The following is a 19,841-nucleotide window of genomic DNA, read 5'->3' as shown; positions in this document are numbered from 1 at the left end:
CCACACTGACCTGACGAAGACAGGAAGTGGGGACGGTTTCCTGCAATGTAAGAAATTAAACACACATCCGTGGGTGCAAAATGGTACAAATCCCATGGAGAACAATTTATAATAGTAATAAAAATTATAAATGCATTTATCCTTTAACCCAGCAATCTCACTTCTGGGAATTTATCCAACCTCCCACATTACAAAGTTATAAGAGTAAGCATATTTTTAACAGCAAATTTATGGAAATAAACCACATGTCCAAACAGGGATTGATGAGATAAGCCATGGTCTTTTCTCACGTCAGGACGTGCTGCAGCTTGTGCGCACACACACACACACACACACACACACACACACACAGACAAGAAAATACTCTGACCTCCCACGGAAAAAGTGGGGCTGCACAGTAAAACGAGCGAAGAGAAAGGCAGAACAGTAGGCGTCACCCTTGCGTGAAAGTGAAGACTAACAGCACGAAAGGGCCAGGAGGGGCCAGGAGGAGTCAGGAGGGGCCAGGAGGAACCAGGCAGAGCCAGGCCTCTGCACTCCCCCTTACACTGCCTGCTCTCTGAAGCACACCACAGCCAAAACATCATGGAAACAGTGACAGTGTGATTTAAAAATACTGGGGTGGGGGGGTCCCCACCCACAAAGGCAGAAGCACTGGTGCCAAACCCTCTGGAATCGATGGGACCAGACTGCACAGGGACACTGCTCTCCCTGCTCCCTGGAAGGCAGAGCCTCGAGGCAGCCATGGACCATCACCACAGGCCATGTGTCCTACACACAGTCTGACTGCAGGGAACATACAAGCAGGACAGGAGGAGCACTGGAGGGCGCTCCCAATTCAGTCCACTCACAGAGCCTGGACAACGCATGCTTTCACTTGCGCAGACTCCGGTGGGAAATTTACATCCTCAATAAAAGTCTTGTTTTCTGGTTTTTTGTTTGGTAGCAGGGACCAAACTCATGACCTTTGTGCTTAACAGGCAAGCGCTGGAGCCACTGAGCTGAATCCCCAGCCCAATAAAAGTCTTCTAAGTCACCACTAGCCACACTTCTTCCCTCTGTGCTGTATCCTCTAACACACTGTTTTGCAGGTTTTGAGAACAAACAATAAATAAAGCGAGCATTCTCTTCTGCAGCTGCCACTTTCTGGGCACTGACAAAGTTACCCCGCTTCGTCAGCCTCTGAACCGAAAGACTCAGAAAAACGCACTTCACTGTAATCCATAAGGAGAGGACGGGGAAGGAGGGCAGACTCAGCGGCCAGCTAATCTTGGTCCCCTGTTACCCTAACTACCAATAAACACAAGAACTGGCATCACTCCACCACAAGCCCAGAAGACAAGCGCTGCGATCCCCCGATTTTACAGATGAGCAACCCGAGACAGAGGGACACAGTAAACTGCCGCACAGCGTCCTCACTCCACTGCCATGGCGCTCCCCACCTCACACCAGAGTCTCCTGGAACAGTGTGGTCTGCAGACAGAAGGGGAACCAGGTCAGACTTTCTCGAGCAAAGCAGCAAATAGTGTGTGGTCGGTGTGCGACGTCAGGTCATCCGTTCTCTGTGCTCAACAGCACTGAAAGAGGCAGCGACTGCATCCGACTGCAGGAGGCCGGTGAAGCTCCAGCTCCACAGGCTGCTGCACCGTGCAGGAAGCAGCACTGGGAAGCCTGGGAAGGCAGGACAGAGTCGGCTGCTCGACTGGGGAAGGTGCTCCATGACAAGGTGTGACCCGAATGCACAGCGGTGGAGAAGGGAACACACAAGTGTGGCAGGTCTGTACCACGGAGCAGCCCACAGCCTTACAAAGAAGGACAGGGCAGGCCTGACCCGCCTCCACCGCCGCCAAAGCCCCAGCTCTCCACACAGAGCCTTTCAGACACTCGAGGCCAGAAGGACGCTATCTACAGGCAGTGGTCGGCCTCCTTCAGGGCACCTGGGGAAAACCTTTCACGGCAGCCAAGGAGGCCAAACACAGCGACACAGACGGAAACAGGACTCCCCTTAAGTTGTTCCAGTTACACAGGTCAGCACACCCTAACATCTTTTTTCTAATACTTAAGCATCAAAAAAGACCTGATACAGACATCAACAGAAAAGCGACCCCACTGACCAGGCCCTGACCGAGAACCTCCTCACCACAGCGCCTCTGCCCCTTCACCTGCAGTATGGAGTTCCCCAATTTAGTGAGCACAAGTTCAAACTTAATAGAACCCTTCCCTTGGTAAAGACATCACCACTGCAAGACCAGAATACTCCCACATCGCTAAAAAAAAAAAAAAAACCAGGCCACCACTATCAATCCAAACATATACTTTATTACATGGTGCAGAAGAAGCTCAGGAGACATAAAAGGTCTCCACAGAAACAGCATCAGAAACGTTTCCAAAGTACTGGGGACAGCATGAGGGGAGACCTGAGTGGTAGCCTGAGAGGAAGCTCTGGGTTGCACCTCCCAGGCCAGTGGCGTGAACCTGTGGGACACATGTTGCTTTTCTTCTAAGACAAAAGGATGCTATGGTGTGAGTTGCTTTTTCTGAATACCTATTAGGGTTTAATCACAGAGCCAGCATTGCCATAAACAAGTGGGTGCTGAGTGGCAGCCTGGGCTCTCAGCTCCCAGAGAAGGGTAACTCCCTGTGCCAGGGCGTGCCTGGCCATTTCTAAGGCCTTCAGAATGGCCTTCCCTTTCCCCTGGGTCCCTGGCTTTGGTTTCCACCACTGACAACATCTGATCGCAGAGTCCAAACCTAATCTGTAACTGCCTGACCATGTAGGTACACAAGACTCACAGGAGCCCAGAGCAATGGGACGGGACAAAGGGAGAAGAGCATTTATGCACCCAAGTGCTGCTGGGCTCTGCAGACACGCCCTATACAAAGAAAAATCCACCAAGCTTCCATGACATTAATTCACGCTAAACAAACCACTCCAACATCTGCGATCTGAAACCTCAGCACAGAGCTGCAGAGGTGCCTGAAGCAAATCCTGAAAGTGAACTGCTCTCTCTGAGCGCAGCTATAAACTTGTCTTCACAAGTCTCTGCAGAGATAAACTGCCTTTTACTTCACGGAAGCAGACCTGAGCCGTGAAATAGCCCCAAACTCAGGTATGAGAACCGTCTGGAGTCACTGTGACCACTCATCAGTCCCGGATGTGTGTCTCCTGACACTCTTGTGGGCTTCTCCTTCCATCGTGAAAAGTCAGCAGCCAGCACTGCAACCCTAAGCTGGGGCAGACAGCAACACTCACTCAGAAACGCTTCTGAAGTTCACTGCAAACCAGGGGATAAACACTCAGCGGAGCCTGTTCTTTCACAGGACGGGCGTCCAGGCTGTAAAGGTGGTGTCCAGCTCACGCCTCGAGCGATCTGGAAATGTGGCCCCCAGAATGTCAAGGGTGCTTGGTGGAAATCTTACTAAGAGAACCTGTGCTCAGGCATGCCAGACTCTACAGGGCTGATAACTCACCAAGGAACACACTGAACTCATTGTTCTATAGGATGAACTGGGAAAATTAATGTTTCTATTAAGGTTCAGCATGTGCTCTGTAAATCATGCAGAGATAAGCACTCAAAACTTTAAGACGACAATGCCATTGATAGTATCCTAAAGAAATAATCAAAATACTAACAAAGATGTAATAGTACCATAGCAGAATAAACACTGTACATGCCCTACAGACAAGAATTAGGGAAATAAAAGCTTAGTATGGTGGCACATGCCTGTGATTCCAGCACTAGGGAGGCTGAGGCAGGAGGATCATTGCCAAGTTCAAGACCAGCCTAAGCTACAAAGTGAGCTCAAGGCCAGCCTGAACTGCATAGAGAGACTCTGTCTCAAAAAAACAAAGCAACAACAACAACAAAAAGTAATACAGAAATAAGCTTTCACTGATCCATAAATGAAGAACCATGCATCACAACAAGTCCTGACCACACTTAAGTTACTAGCACAGCACAGCTCAGGGCGGAGCGGGATGGGGCTTATGAGGAATCATCTGAAAACCCAGACAACAAAACAGCATTGTCATTACCATCTCCTCGAAAGCTTTTTTATTTTATGGGTTATTAACATAATACCAAGTCTAAATAACAAGCACTAAAATATTAACAAGAGCCTGTGTCTGTGAATGAGGGGTCTTAAGACTGTTACTACTTTTTCTAAGATGCAAATATATTGGTACTTGTTATTTCCTTATTTATTCAGCAGCTATAGCAAATTCCAAATGATTGCCTAGGAAAGGCCAATTCTTAGGGCTACACCCTGAGTTCTCCAAAAGAAAACACAAAAATGGCGAACACAGAATTTGACATTACACTGTAATGACTTGAAGAGAGGGTATAGAGTCTGTGCATAGAAGCTCAAAATTGATTCACCTCTCTGAACCTGTTTCCCAAAATCTCAAATAAAAATGTAGGACAGCACTTGCTAATCTGCCATGATCTCGAAGCCCTTTCCTGTCCTTACTGTTCTCAACACAACTAGCCCCCTAACGGAGGTCTGAGCATCCTAGGGTGCTGTTTCCCAGGGCTTCTCACATGCTAGGCAAAGGCTCCACCAAGGAGCTACACCTCAGCCTCCTAGGTGTGCTCTGCAAAATGGCCTTTCTCTTGGCAAAAGAGAACAACAAAACAGAAAATGGCAAACAATTAGCCAGGAACCCATGGGCTTCACAGGCTGAGCCAAGTGAGGAAGGAGGGAAGGAAAGCCCCAGCCCCCCTGGAGCTTCCACGCAGCAGGGGCTGCAGACAGCAAGGGTGACTATTAAGGGCTAAGAGAGGGAGAGCCAGGGACAAAGTACAGGCCCTCCTAACGAATAGAGGCAGACATCCAGGAAGGAAGGACATGAAACTCCTGCAGGAGGAGAAGCAAAGTGCTCCCAACAGGAGGCGCTGCATGAGTGATCAGGCCCAGAACACAGACTGTGACATTACTTAAGCGCTGGTCACAGGGCAGAGAGCTCCCACAGGAAGGGAATGAGAGAAGGCATGGGGCTGCCCGCGCAGGGCCCCTTAGCTGAGGCTGGGAGTCCAGACAGACTGGAGCCTAACCGCAGAGGGCAGAAGTGGACTGGGAGCAAGGCAGTGCACGTTCAGATCTGCACCCCACACCTGTCATCCTGGCCCCCATAAAACACCAAGCAGAAAAACACCAAGAGCTCGTGACATTTCTTAGGTAGCAAAAGTCAAGCAAAAAGCAAGTTCCAAGGGCACCTAGCTGACACAGAAGTTAAGGTCCCCACTGCTAACAGTCACACAAAAATGCACCAGATTGCCAGGGGTATTTCTCAAGGTCAGCTGACAGCTCTGCGCCTCTATTGTCACCAAGCTGCACAGCAGGTAATAAAACCTCTCGCTGCAACTTCACATTCACGGCTTCCTCTACACTGAGAGTATAATTTTGTAATGAGAAAATGCATCAAAACAAAAGCACATCCAACCCTTCCACAGCAGCTGAAAACATTGTCTTCTGCCCCTTGTGCACCGCACTGGCCAGGAGGCCCAGGTCTAGAGCTGCACAGGGTCTGCACAGCTGTCAAAAGCTCAGCAGTTGCCCAGCAGCCGCAAAGCCTTCCACACCTAAGTTTCTGTGCGATTTTCCAGAATTACACATTAAGGCTCCAAAATCAGTTCTCTTCTTTTTTTTTTTTTTTTGTCTTTTTCATTTTTTATCGGTACCGGGGATCAAACTCACAACTGCCTGCTTGCAAGGCAGGTGCTTATGCCACTGAGCTAAATCCCCAGCCCTAAGTTATCTTCTTTGATACAGTAACTCCATGCATTTATCCTAACTTGGCAGCAGGAAAATGTTGTATTTTTCAAAGGTTCCTAATTGTTGTTTGCAAAAAAACTGAAATAACTTAAATATTCTATAATAGAGATTCATTTAAACAAAATATTAACCCAACTAAATGTTACATAGGCATTCAAAAATATTATGAAGACTGTACTACAATAGAATAAAACAATGTTTAAATGAAAAGAGACAGATACATATTGATCTGACAATGAAAATTCTGTAACACATATATTATGGGCAAAGACTAGAACAGAGTAAATAAAAATACCTTACTGTGGGAGTAAATGTCAACATTAAAGACTTGCAGAGATAGGACCATCAAATGTTTAAAAACTGGAACACAGTGTTACCCTTCAAAGCGACACATGAAGCCCGTGTTCATGAGTTTGCTCCTACAAGAAAGCAGCAGCTAAATGAGGCAGCGTGAGAACACACTCACAGGTGAAATAAATCAAACTCACATGTGTAAACACCATACTGTCTCCCTAGTATAAAAAATGGTAAGATACAAAATCCTCAGTACATACTATGAAAGGGTAAGAACCTGGTCAAAGGCAGAAAAATAATAACTCAGGGAAAAGGAAGAAAAAAAAGGAAGGGAAAAGAAAAAATATCTAAATTTGTATAAATACACTTAAGGTAGCTAAAATGATTGTGCTACAGATTCTATTAGTTCTTGGAACAGAACAGTTAACATTCATAGGACTGGATCCATTTTGCATGTTTGTCTGGTGATCTGAGGATGTAAAATAACAAACTTAGCTATGTTCCTACCACCTTGTTTTGAAAGCCTATCTTGTCACTGTTTTGGGCTCTTTGCTATTTTCATTTACTTGTCTTTTGTGTTTCTTACTTTTCTAATTTGTTTTGTTTTTTCTCTCTAGTGCAGAAAGGATAGATGTACATATTAGAGGTTTATACAAGCCTAGAACTTTTCCTAAACAGTTTATGAAAATCGATTATATTATGTGTGATGAAATGAACAGCTACTTTGAAGAAAAAGAGACACTATGGTATTCACTGCTGATTCCGTATTGTCATGTTGTGAAATCCAGCAATGCTTTTATTCTTTGTTCGGAGTGGTTTTAATCTGTTTTTTCTTAATTTCAACATACATGAAGGTATGGACAGCTATTTTGAAGAGAACAAGAAACATTACAGTAGCCATTGTTGATTTTCCTACTGTCTGGTTCTGAAGGCCTGCAATGTCTTCATTACTCTGTTCTGATCAATTTTATAGTATTCTGTTTTATATGAACTTGTTGTGTGTGAAGATATAGTCAACCATTTAGAAGAAAACAAGAGACACTATGGTAGCCACTGTTGATCTCCTGTTGTCTTGCTTTGAAATCCTGTGTCACTTACATTGGTTTTTTCTGAAAAAAGAAAACAAGCAAGCAGCAGCAGCCATGGGGCTCTGGGCTACCTGTCCGCCTGCCCACCGGCACTGGGCTGGCATACCCGTGTACCTCACCCAGAGAGCTGCACCCCTGCCTGAGCCCTGCCTTCCGCAGCGTGAGGGGAGCCCTGAAGGACCCCAATTTCCCTCAAATGACTCGCAAATTGCTTGCCAGGACTGTCAGATCTAACGGGTCCTTAGCTTCCTAGTAAGCAGGCTGTGTACTGCCTCAATCCCATCCCCACATCCCAGGCAAAACACACAGGCCTCAGCCCACAGAGGCCCTGTGCAAGTTGCTTCTGTGCTCGGATTCTTCTGTCCACTACAAAACTGGAAAAGGTGCTTCCCAGGCAACTCTGCATTCTTCCAGCCCTTCTTATTAGAAGATTTTATGACTACTATGCATCACTAGTCCTTAAGTAGCACTTATTAGTTTTCATAAACTCAGCACCAAACACATTGCAGTGGCCTCATAAAATCATTAGCGCTACCAGCTCTAACCTGAGAAAGGTAAACAGGTCTGCAAGCCAAGAAGAAACTTGCCTGACTGCTCTCCTCGCTTTCTATAATCAAGTAGATCCTAAACATCTGGCTCTGAACACCTTCAGGTATCTTCACTCACCCAACCATGTGGCAATATTCCACTGCCTGATCCTTACTGCACTGATTTTTATCGAAAAATACATCGGAGAAAAATATAGAGACCCCTTTAGCCAAGCACAGACTGCAAATTAGCAACCTAGCCAGACTGTCTCAAAATAAAATTTAAAATATGGTGCAGGGGGTATAGGTCAGAGCAAAGCCCCTGGGTTCAATCCCAGTACCACCCTCTACTGCCCCCACCTTATTTTTGGAACCTGGCTCTTGCCCCGTTTCCCAGGTTGGTCCTCACACTCCTAGGCTCAAGTGATCCCCTCAGCTCAGCATCCAACAGGGCTCTTCACAAGAGGTTTACTGTGTGCCACACCAAGGGCAGCATGCAGGACACCTGGGTCAGCAAACAGGTGCGTGCCCCGTACACCCACCACAGCATGCCTGGCTCAGGCCTCACACCCAGCTACACTGATTCAGCAACACCGAAAACACAATGGTGGCTGCCAGCTTAACACCTGTCCTGGCTGAACTTACTCCCAGTTGTCCATCTGAAACATGGAGCACGTTTCTAACCTACTCTACCATAAATGCAGGTCAGTTTCCATGACAATGCACAAAAGACCAATGTCACGGGGCCAGGGATTTAGCTCAGTGGCATAAGCGCCTGCCTTGCAAGCCAGCAGACTTGAGTTCGACTACCAATACAAAAAATAAAAAAAAGAAGACCAAAGTCACATGGGAGGCGCCGGGAGCACCACCTCTGCTCAAGACAGACAGTCCATGGCCAGGGAGAACCCAGCATGTGCCCCATCAGGGCAGCCAACCACAGGCCAAGGGGTGCCAGGAGATGGGAGCTGGCTAGGCCTGCCTGAGGGGACCGGAGGAGCTGGGTGCCCCAGCCCTTCTCGGCCTGCCCCTCAGCTCACTGCCTGTCTGCCACACAGTAAAGCGCTCATACCCTGGAAGGCATTTCCAGCTTTCACTTGCTCACTCAATAGAAGGCTCCTTATGAGCAAGCAGGGCTGACACACATTACCAGGAAATGTTCCGTTTCCCAATGAAAAAACAACTTTTCAAAGAATCTCAGCAAGAAATGCACACGGAAGGAAAGTGACAAGAATGTGGGACACGGAGGACAACAGCCTCACTTGAATACCTGAGCCAAGGTTCTCACCTCTTAAACACAGAAGTCAGCAAAGACACAAAAGGACAAGGGAGGAGCCAGCAGAAGGACAGAAGGCATAAAAGACAGGAATGTGAGACACACAAGAGTCCCAAGACAACAGAGGAGGTGGAGTCCAGGGTATCTCCAGGGTATCCGCACGGGAGACGAAGGACCGAAGGAACTATTAACCTCAGCATTCATTTCAGGATGGTGACACTGAGGCACAAGGAGGCTGAGTAATGTGCCTGACTGTTCCATTAGTGAAGGAAACCAGGACTCAAGCCTGCAGACTAACTGGGCACTGTCTTACTTCAATGTTTCTGTGGTCAGTACCCACCAGTGCACACAGGCAGGAGGCGGGAATTTCAGTACCACCCACCTATGAAGTTCCTACCTGAAAGGGCACAAACAACATGCAATCATTCACAGACTCGCTGGCGAGGTGGTGGGGCATTGCTTGAAGCTGTTTCGAATGCTCCATCATTGAGCCTTCACAGCCTCCTGGGGAGCTCATTTCCAGCTCAGAAAAACTGAGGCTCCACGGGGGAACCCAGAGTCACAGTGACACAGCTTCTGGGGCAGGGACAGCCTTGAGCTGGCACTTCCGGGTTCCAAGTCCAGAGAGCCTTTCACAAGGCCGCCAGAAGTACACTCAGACTCAGCAGGTCAGCACCAGCCACACTGTACAATTGCCCTTCAATAGAAAGCAAGAACTCGGGGCTCTCAGGAGTAAGCTGCACTGAGATGTGCTGTCTGTGCAGTGCTGGGAGCAGCCACAGGCCTGCACATGCAAAGCAAGTGTGCGACCCCAGTTGCATCGCCAGCCCAAAGCACAGCAGGTCGGCAGAGGACCCCCGAAGAAAACACGAGACAGCAGAGCGAATCCTGTGCTCCGTCCCAAACTGTTTTCAGAAAGGAATGCTGAGGCACCATGTCACACACCTGGAGTCCCAGCTACTCAGGAAGCTGAGGCAGGAACCCAGGAGGTCAGGGCCAGTCTGGACAACATGTGAAGGAGGCACTGATCTGGGCTGTCTTCACTGCCTGACGTCTGACAGCGTCAAGTATTACACAGATGCTTGGAGCTGCTGCTCAGAGAACAGAGAACTGCTTCCAAAATACCAGGCTTCTCCAGAAAACCAGGGGGATCAAGTTTGGTAGGGTCTCATTTTACATGCTGACATCAGCAAAGACAAAAAGACAGAAGGCCAGGCCGATAGGAAGAATTTGCTTGAAGGGCAGTGTTTTTACGCCAGACAGCCTTAGATTTGAATTCCGACTCTGCCATCTACCAGTGTTGTTTTCCCGTCTAACAAAGGATACCATTAAAACCCCACTCTGGCTATCAAACAGCAAACTGGAAGCCATCTCCACAGGCTGAAGCAGGAAGAGCCGCCTTCCAGGGGCCGCACCCTGCAGCTGCTCTCCAGGCCTCCATCTACCTCGGCCAGGGACACAGGCTGCCCCCCACCCCACAGTGGGGTGTTCACCGCCTGCCTGGCCCACTTCCAGAGGCAGCCCCACGGAGGTCCCCCGTACTCCAAAGCCTTCTGCAAGCTCACTAGCCTCGCTCTCTTAATCCTTGTCATCCCTGCACGGGCAAACTCAGGGGCAGTTATTATTTACATTTCTGTGACCAGAAAGAAAACCAAAGATTGCTACAGGAATATAGGCAACTCCTCCAAGAGAACCATTAACCCACCTGGCGGGCAGCCCAGGTGCCCTGTGGAAAGACCAAGGCAGAGGCACTGCAGGACCAACAGAACCCCAGACACACACCAGCCCTGAGCCTAACGGCACAAAAGGGAACCAGGGCAACACTTGTCTTTTTTTGTTCCCTTCCTTCTCCCTCTTTCCCTTCCCGCCTTTGGTGTTTATAAGAAGCATACTGACTGCATTAAACGGGAGGAAGTGGGGCATCTGCGCACCAAGCAGTATTGGACCAATGCTGTGCTATAGCTCCAGGCTATGACATAGCCTGCAGGCCTGAGGCTGCCAACGCTCATAAAGACATACTAAGAACAGCAGAGCAGCTGGGTATGGCGCCACAGCTTCGGAATCGCAGGCTGAGGCTGGAATGGCCCAAATTCAAGCCCAGTCTGGGCTACAGACCTGTCCCAAAAAACAACCAAAAAAAAAAAAAAAAAATCAAAAAAGCTTCTGGTGTCATAATTACCAATGTTTGGCTTCTGAGAACCTGTCAGGGACCCTGCCTTTTGCCCCCCCCCCAGGGCATAAAGTGGATCCTCATCCCTGTCGCAAGGACAAGTGAGAGAGATCTGCTACTCAGGACCTTCAGCAAGCCTTGGCTGAGTAAAAAGAACAGTCTGAGACAGAAAAGGCCCCCAAGCAGAGAGCAAGGGTGCACAGGGAAAGGGGAAGCAGCATCAAGCCAGAGCCAGCTGGCCTGAGCTGGAACCCCTGCCAGGGGGAGGTTTCGGCAGCACAAGATGTTTTACATGACCAGGACAGAGAAAAGGTGTCAGTGCGTGACTGCAGAAAAGTCACTGGCGAGCTCAGCAAGCAGCTTCACAGCATGAAGGTGGCAGTCAGTGCGCAAAGAGTTAAGGACCAAGCGCAAAGAGTTAAGGACCAAGAGAGAAGGAGGAAGTGAGAATGGAGGAAGTGGGGTAGGCTGCTGCTCTTCTTCACAGGCTGCCAGGAACCCAGAAGCCCAGCATGTGGCTGTCCTATTTAAAGTGCTGCCTCCCCTTCGACCTTGTGAGGCAGCCAGGAGCAGCAAAGCCCTCAGGTACAGCAAGGCCCTCAGGCGCTCCCTGACATGTGCAGCTCCCTCACTGGCCCCACCGCTGGAGAAACCCCTTGCTTTCCCAGGGGGTTCGCTCAGCTTTCAGGTCTGGAGCAGAGCCGTCACTGCAGATACCCCCTTTCTAGCTGGCCCCCGCTGTCCCAGAGCCACCTGGACACCTCTTCTGTCTGTTGCAAACAGCTATGCACCTGCTCCACGCACCTCCTCCCAGCAGGGTGCCACTCTGAAGGCAGTGCCACAACATCTCACTGCCACATGTGTGCCATCTATAGAGACTGCTGACCATTAAGACGGCATGGAAGTGGGGCAGCCCGCTGCTGGCCAGGACAAGTGGGCTCCCTGCGGCCTGCCCCCCAGCTCCCACCCTGAGGCACTCTGACCCCCACTCCTTTCCACCCTGCAGCCAGGAGCAGGGTGAGGTTCTCTGAAGTCATCACCCCCCAGACACCAACTCTGGACAATGTGACTCAGGGGCCTTTGACAACTGAGCCTCGGGAGACGCTGATGGCAGGGGCTCCCCAAGGGCCCCCTCGGTGCACACCCGTCAGCTGTGTCTCTGGGCCAACTGCCTTGCCCTCTCCGCAACAAGCTCCTCTGCCGCAGGACATACACTTGGCAGCCGTGTCTCCCTTGTCTTTACTCTACGGCAGCCTCAAAGATTACTTTAAATTCTGCTTTTTTCTACTAGTTGAAAAATGCTATGAATTACAGTCTGGCTACAGTGTGGGCAAATTAACTGTGCAGCAAGCCTACCGATGTAATTGTGCTTAATTAAGTGAGCTGCTGTCAGTTTTAATACCCTTAAGCCCTTTACAACACCATGAAAAACAAATGAGTTGCATTAATAACAAATTATTATTTAAAAAATAAACAGGGCTGTTATTTGCAGGAACATAGGATAAGGTCACTGTTCTGACTCTAGTAGAAACAGCCAGGTTTATTTTTTAAATACCAACAGTCCAGCCTCTTCTGGGGGCAGGAGGACTCCACTACCGACTGCCCGGCTCCTCCCTTAGGGAGTTTAGCTGTCTCTGGGGGAGGAGGGAACAGCTGAGCCCTCAGCTGTCACCCACACACCCACGAGAAGAGTACTAACAGCCCTCCCCCAGCCAGGTACAGCTGTTGTTCTTGAGAAAAAACTGACTCTCAAATCGAGAAACCTGTAAAGCTCACTAAGGCGGCAACTCGCACACATGCACACATGCATGCACGCCAGGCCTGACTCTGCACAGTTTTGTATCCTGGCTAAAACCTGCTTTAGGAATACACTGTGGAAATTGAACAGTGAGAGATCCTCTATCTCCTGCAGCTCCTTAAACTCCCCAAAATATGATCTGATCTCTAAGATTTTCATCTGCACACAACTCTGAAGACCATTTTCCAAGCAGGTGCTCCTGGTGCCCAGGCTCACTGCCAGCTGTGAAAACAGGTCAGTGGCAGCAACGCAGTATCTCTCCAGACCCTCCCAGAAACCCAGCTGGCTGCTATGGAAGGATACACCTAAGGTGGCATTTAAATGAAAGCCTCTTCGTTTCTCATTGTTCCTCAGAAACAGAAGTAAGCACAGTGTACCACCTTGAGTGCTGTTTACATAATAAGGTTTCTCTACACAAGAAACGCCCTCTTCAAGCAGCAGGATTTTTTCCCATCTACCCACTTCTAAACGAAGCCTCTCTAACAGCACACCAGCCACTCTGCTACCACTTGTGTTTGCTCTGCATCTACTTCCGGCCATCATAAAACATCCTGGATAGTTTGAATTTTTAAACTGACATAAAGCATGTATACCAATCACTGCAAAATTCTGTAGGAATTCAGACCTCGAAGGCCCCTTAGAGGTGGGAATTACCTTACCCTCGATCTTACGGAAAGGAAACAGGTGTCCTGAACTCCTGTCCTCCTAGCTAGAAGCAGCCAGTATGGGTGCACAGCCTGCAGACACAGACCATCCACACCAAGAAGAAACAGGGCTAAACGCAAGACCCTGCCTGCCTTGTACCAGAGCATCGCACACCCATGCCTCAGCCTCCCACACGGGGCTCAGGCTGCTGCTGCGTCCCCATAGCTTCCTTTCCAGCTCACCAGAGGCTTCCAGCTGCCCATTGCTCGGGAAAACTCACTCCCTTGGGAGGTAAAGCCTTCCAACTGGCTCGGCAGAAGTCCGCAGTAGGTCCTTATCCTCCGGCCTCCCTGCCATGTCATGTACTCCTTGGACCCGAAGCCAGGCGTGCAGTGTGGCCCTTTCTGCTGAGACTAGAGCACTGCAGTGACCCCTTCTGTGGCCTTCCTTGGTCACCATTACCAATGCCAACCACCATCCTGTGTGGTAACAACGACAACCTTAAATTGCCAGCGTGTTACAAAGGTCTGCCCCCCAGGCAGACCCTGAGCCAGCCTGCTCTTCACAAACCTACTCCTCACTCCTGGCTGAGACTCGAGAGACTCGAGGGCAGCCTCCCTTGTGTTCCACCCCACTGGGGCAAGGATTCCCATTTAATCCTCTCCCTGAAAGCTGGTGAGACAGGTGCACTGTCAGAGGCCTGACAGTCACGGCAGGTGAGCTGTGAGTGGGGCCAAGTTCAGCACCGCTGTGGTGGAGCCAGGGGAGGGTGCACCATGGCCACCAGACCCTAACCCTGCACAACCTTCTGTGCCCCATGCCTGTCCCATACCACTCACACGTGATGTGATTCCCACATCTAGTCTCCAGTGGCTACCCATCCTTGCCTTCACTGTACCCAGCTCAGGCCACTGTCCCCACTTCATGCAGCAAACAGGCTTCAGGAAGGTCGCTCTGTACTGCCCGGCCCAGTCTGCCCAGTCTCCTATACCCTTCCGAGTCATCCACTCCAGTGGGCTTCCACATGTGCCTGCCCTCATGCCCTTTCCCATACTATGTGTTGCCTAGATGACCTCCCCATGTTAACCCCGGGTCCCTCTCAATTGAAGTTTCCTCATCAGTTAATGCTCCATGCAGGGGTTCACACTCTTTGGGTGGTCTTCATGTCACAGCCCCCAGCACTACCCACACTATGTGCAGCTGTACCCTGCAGCTTATTTCCATCTCCAGCAGTGCCTTGCCCATCTATCTGCCAGACATTCAGTAGGTACCAACAGGTGTCTGTAAGACCAAAAATGAGTTCATCAGTAAATCTAAAAACAAAACAGAAAAAAGGGAAGCCACCCCTGGGTGCTCAGACCTCCAGCAGTGTCTGAAGGCTGCCAGGAAAGGGCCCAGGTCCACCTCACTCCTGTGTGTGCACAACCTCAACCACACAGCTGTGCGCACCCCCAGGGGCTTCACAAGACTGCTAGTTCCAGCACACAGAGATTTTCTCCTGTTTTCTTCTGTTTACTCACTGAGATTCACAGCAAGAGCTCAACAAATATTTGCTAAATGAATAAACAAAATGACTCGTGACTATTACTGCAGAATAAAGTCAGCTACACAGATTAAAAATATCCTACCCAATGCCAGCTGTCATCTGGCCAGACCAGACTCAGGAGACATTTTCCTTCTGCTCCTAACAACACATCTCATCTCCAAGCACCTAGGAAGAATGTGTGCCCACAGCCAGCTGTGGAGGCTCACAGATCATAAAGCCCTGCAAGTGAAGGGCTCAGGAAATGAGCTGACTGTTTACAGCTGCCCGTGGCCTCCACACGGCCACCAACGTGGGGCACTCAGAGGAAGACACCGGAGGAGCTGGTTTCCTGCCTGAAGGCGCTGTACAACATGGCAGCGTGTGAAACCTCGAGCTGCCACGGAGCCCTGGGACAGGAAACAAGGCCTGTGTTCCTCGCTGAGGACAGAGGGCCTCGAGAGGCTCACAGGAAACACCAAGGTGTTTGCTACAGTATACGAAGTTGTACTCAAGGATTTCAAGGAAAGAGACAATATGGTAACTACTTTTAGGTCAGGATTATCTGGTGGTGAAACACTATTCTGCTTAAATGGTTATGTTTTGATCTGTGCTGTTTCGTTGTTATGCCCTCTTTTATCTCAATCTCCACTCCATTATTTACTTTTTATTTTTATCCTTTTAATTAAAGGAAAAAAAATAGCAGGATATATTATAGTAACCTACTTTGACTTTCCATTATCTTGATTTAAAACCCTGTATTACTTTCACCATCTGGTTTTTAACTGATGTTCCCCTATTCTGTTTTGCTGGATAGTATCAGGTTCGAAAATTTAGGCATCAGCTGTGAAGATAATGAGATTCATTATAACGCCCATTCTCATTGACTTTTATCTACTTTTGAAGACCTACAATGTCTCCAATGTTTTGGTTTTGTCGGTTTTATTCTTTACTGTTTTGTTCAATTGTATTATAACTACCGATATAGGCAATTCTATTAGAGATAGCGGGAGGCATTATGGTAACCATTGTTGATCACCTTGTATTATGTTTTCACATTATCTATTATGTCCACCCTTTTGACTTGACCGATTCTGTTCTGTTATGTCACATTTGGTTTTACTCTCTTCCAAAAAAGTAATCAGAACCGTGGGAGCAATGAAACCCAAAATGTGTAATAGTCATTGTACAAAAGAGAGGAAAAGAAAGTGCTCTAAACTATATAACTGCATGTATATTTAAGTGTATAAGATAGAAAATGATATCACAGAGTTTTATTGGATCATTGAACAGAACTGTTTGCAGTATCATTGATGGAATGTCCACTTTACAAGCTTTAATTTTGTGACTTGAACAATTATTTCTAAGATGACAATATGTAATCCATTAACTAGTGATTTCCTACTGTTCATTTTTTTTTCTGCAAATCTGTATAACTTGTACCCTTTCTCTGCTTTTTTTTTCTTTTCTCCTTAAATAAAATTAAAAAAAAAAAAAAAAAGAAACACCAAGGTGTCCAAGAAGCCAACCTGCAGAGCGGCACAAAACAGCAAGGCCTCACTGTGTTGCCCAAACTGACCACGAACACCTGGGCTCAAAGTATTCTTGGACTTGCAAGTAGCAGAACACTACCACACTCTGCCTCCAGTGTCATTTCCAAAACAGAAAAATGGCCAAGCTTGATTGTGCAGACCTATAATCCCAGCTACTCAAAAGGCTGAGGCAGAAAGATCACAAATTCCAGGCTAACCTACCAAGATCCTGTCTAAAAGTGAATTTTAAAAAGTGCTAGATATGTAGCTTCGTGGTAGAGCACTTGCCTAAGTATGTAAAAGACCCTGAACTCGGGGACGTAAACTCGAGGTCATGAGTTCAAACCCTAGTACCAGGAAAAAAAAAAAAAGATCCTGAACTCATCTCCAATACTGGAAAAAAACTATTATCAAACAATCCACCTGTTTTACTCAGCAACTACCAGCATATCTAACCATCCGCTCAGAAAAATAAGCAATGTCTTTATAAAACTGTAATTTGTGAATTTGTTTCTATGCATTACTTGTGCATTATTTATCTGACCTGCCCGAGCAATTCTGTGAGAAAACCAAGGTGAATATGTTTATTTCCGCTTTACAGACAAGGAAAACAGTGGCCAGAGGTGAAATGAGATTTCTCAGCTTACACAGTACTGGCACCTGCAGCCAGATAACACTTTGCTGGGGGTGGGGAGTTCCTGGGCAGGGCAGGATGTTTAGTAGCTAGCATCCCTGCCCTCTACTCACTAGATGCCCACAGGACCAACCCTTCTCAGGCTGCAGCTACCAAAAACCTCTTCAAAACCCGTGAACAGTGCCTACGGCAAAACTACCAAGATGAGACCCATTTGTCTACCAGAATCCGCAAGGCTGTCTTGGCACCTCTCTTCCACACCCTGCTCAACAGCATTCAGCTCCTTACCCAAGTCCCAGCCACCTGAAGGGGTATTTTTTTTAATGTGGAAATGAACAAGAAAATTTTCTTTGCACAAATATGCACATCTCAGGCAAATTTTTAGTAACACATTATCTCATTAAAACATAATAACAACATACAGAATGAAGACACCAGAGGACTCTGAGGTTAGAAAACAGAGGCCTCACTAACGCAGTTATCTTTACAGTCTTCTTTCTATAAAAATGGGTACAGATCTACGCATATTCTCAATGCTTGTTTCATTTGAGTGAGCTTCCAAATATATCTTACTTCAAAGAAAGGAAGTGATAATCTCAGAACATTATTAGCACTGATAACTGGGAATGTGCTGTTGAAACCACCAGTGTTTATAAAGAATCTCAAAGGACACACCTCTCAATCCTCAGATCAAATTCATGCAATTTAATCCAAGTGTATTCCTGCAAAGCAACCCTACCATCAAAATGCCTTATTTTCACCAAAGTGCCCAAACTGAAAAGATTTTGCCACCTATTCAAATCCCTTGACACCTTAATTTGTAAAGGGTAACTATCAAATAATCAGAGATCAATATGAGTACAGCCTTAGCCTAAATCAAAACTACCTAAATTACAACAAACTGAAATGTAGTTATATTTTGGGAAACGTTCAGTTATTTTGCCAATGTCTAGGTCATTCACTACAGTCATTAGTATACCCTGAAATGAAAGAAACAAAAAAAGAAAGAAAGAAAGAAAGAAAGAAACAATTTAAACTGGCTGCAGCATTAACCTCGAAATCCTAGTAGGAGGAGTTACCTAGTGCTAGTTACTGGGTTATAAACAGAAAGATAAGATGCCATGAAATGAAAGTGCTTGGGTCACATAATATACAGAATTAAGAAAACACCATGATTATTCCTATGCATGATGACATGATGCCGTCGACTCTTTAAAGGTGATTCAGATGTCAGTGTGGAGACATTTTCTCCACATTACAAAGCACATTATACCAGAAGGGTCCAGAACTCCGATGGCCACCGTCAATCTTCACCGAAATGCACAAAAAACCACACTGAATCCTCCCTGAAAATGATTCCTTTGGTCTTGGAAACCCACAGCACCACCAAAAGCAAAAGTGACAGCAACAAAACGGAACAAACTAGGATTTTGGAAAAGGAAGAACACAAATGTAATCAATTCAAAATGTGTATCTTTTTTAAAAAATCTTTTCCACTGTTGGAGCCCACACTTAACTGAAACCTTATCTACAAGCAGCCAACAACCAAAGGCTCCACGATCCTGTCTAGCTGTCTCTGCATTACACACACCATTTCCCAGCCCAGGGTTTTTTCATGCCCTCCTCTCTAAACGAAGTAAGGACAATTTTACACTCGAGAAAAACACTAAGGCTCGGCGGAGGGGCCACGTTGGGAACTCGCACTGCGGGGACCCGACCAGAGGTGGCGATGGCTCAGGTCTCTCGGGGGATGACCTCGAGGGGCTCCACCCGGGAACGCACGGACCGCCACCCCCAGACGGGCACCCGGCACGGGCCAGGGACACGGACCGCGGGGCCTGCCGGGGAAGCGCCCCAGGCTACGCAGCCCTGGGCCTGGCCCTACTCCAGGGTGTCGCCGAGTCCCTCGCCTAGTCGGGGCGCCCGGTCCCCGCCCCGCCCCCTTAGCTCTCCGCCGTCAGGCCGTCGCGCGGCCCGCCCGGGTCCCGACACGACCGCCAGGCGGGGCGCGGCTGACGTCCAGGCTCGACCTGGTCCCGGCCCCGACCCCGACCCCGGCCCCGGCCCCGGCCCCGGCCCCGGCCCCCTCCCGGCCCAGGAGCGCGCTCGCGGCCCCAGCGTCGCCGCGGTAAACAGGATGTCGCGGCGCGCGCCCGGGCCGGCGGAGGCGAGGAGGGAGGAAGGGGAGGGGGCGGCGCCGGCCTTCCCGCGCCCCGCGCCCCGGGCCCGCTGGAAACCCCCGAAGCCGCCGCCGCCGGGCCCGCTCTCACCACTTCCGCGTGCGCCGCGCGCCGCTCCGTCCGGGTCCAGGCCTTCGCCGAGGCAGCCAGGGAGCGGGGCCGGCGAGTGTGCCCGGGCTGAGGAGTGAGCGCCGCGAGGCACCGGGCACGGCCGGCTCCCTCAGTGTCCGGTACTCGGCGGCCGCCGCGGCCTGCGCCCACGTCCCTCTTGCGCCCACGTCCCTCTTGCGCCCACCACTGCCGCCGCTCGCCCCGCCCCGCCGCTCGCCCCGCCCCGCGGCAAGCACCGCCCCCCCCACGGCAGGCCCCGCCTCCCCGCCGCACCTCGGGGAGCGACCCCTCT

The 19,841-nt window shown here is 49.0% G+C and overlaps 1 protein-coding gene across 3 annotated transcripts in view; it reads right to left on the bottom strand.

Annotated features, from left to right (window-relative positions):
* Jak1 (Janus kinase 1) overlaps positions 1–19,841 on the bottom strand; it is a 92,843-nt gene extending 73,002 nt beyond the window's left edge. For 2 of the 3 annotated variants that reach the window (XM_063259233.1, XM_063259239.1), the window contains exon 1: positions 19,529–19,753. The gene's annotated coding sequence lies outside the window, so the exon portion shown is untranslated. Of the gene's footprint in view, positions 1–19,528; positions 19,754–19,822 lie in introns of those variants that run through there. The other variant, XM_013142859.3, reaches the window with a different exon arrangement.

This window comes from Cavia porcellus, unplaced genomic scaffold, assembly GCF_034190915.1.
Source record: "Cavia porcellus strain 051 isolate PalLab524CR breed Dunkin Hartley unplaced genomic scaffold, mCavPor4.1 scaffold_1, whole genome shotgun sequence".
Lineage (NCBI taxonomy): Eukaryota > Metazoa > Chordata > Mammalia > Rodentia > Caviidae > Cavia > Cavia porcellus.
Note: the sequence above shows the minus strand (reverse complement) of the source record. Positions and strands in the feature narration are given on the sequence as shown.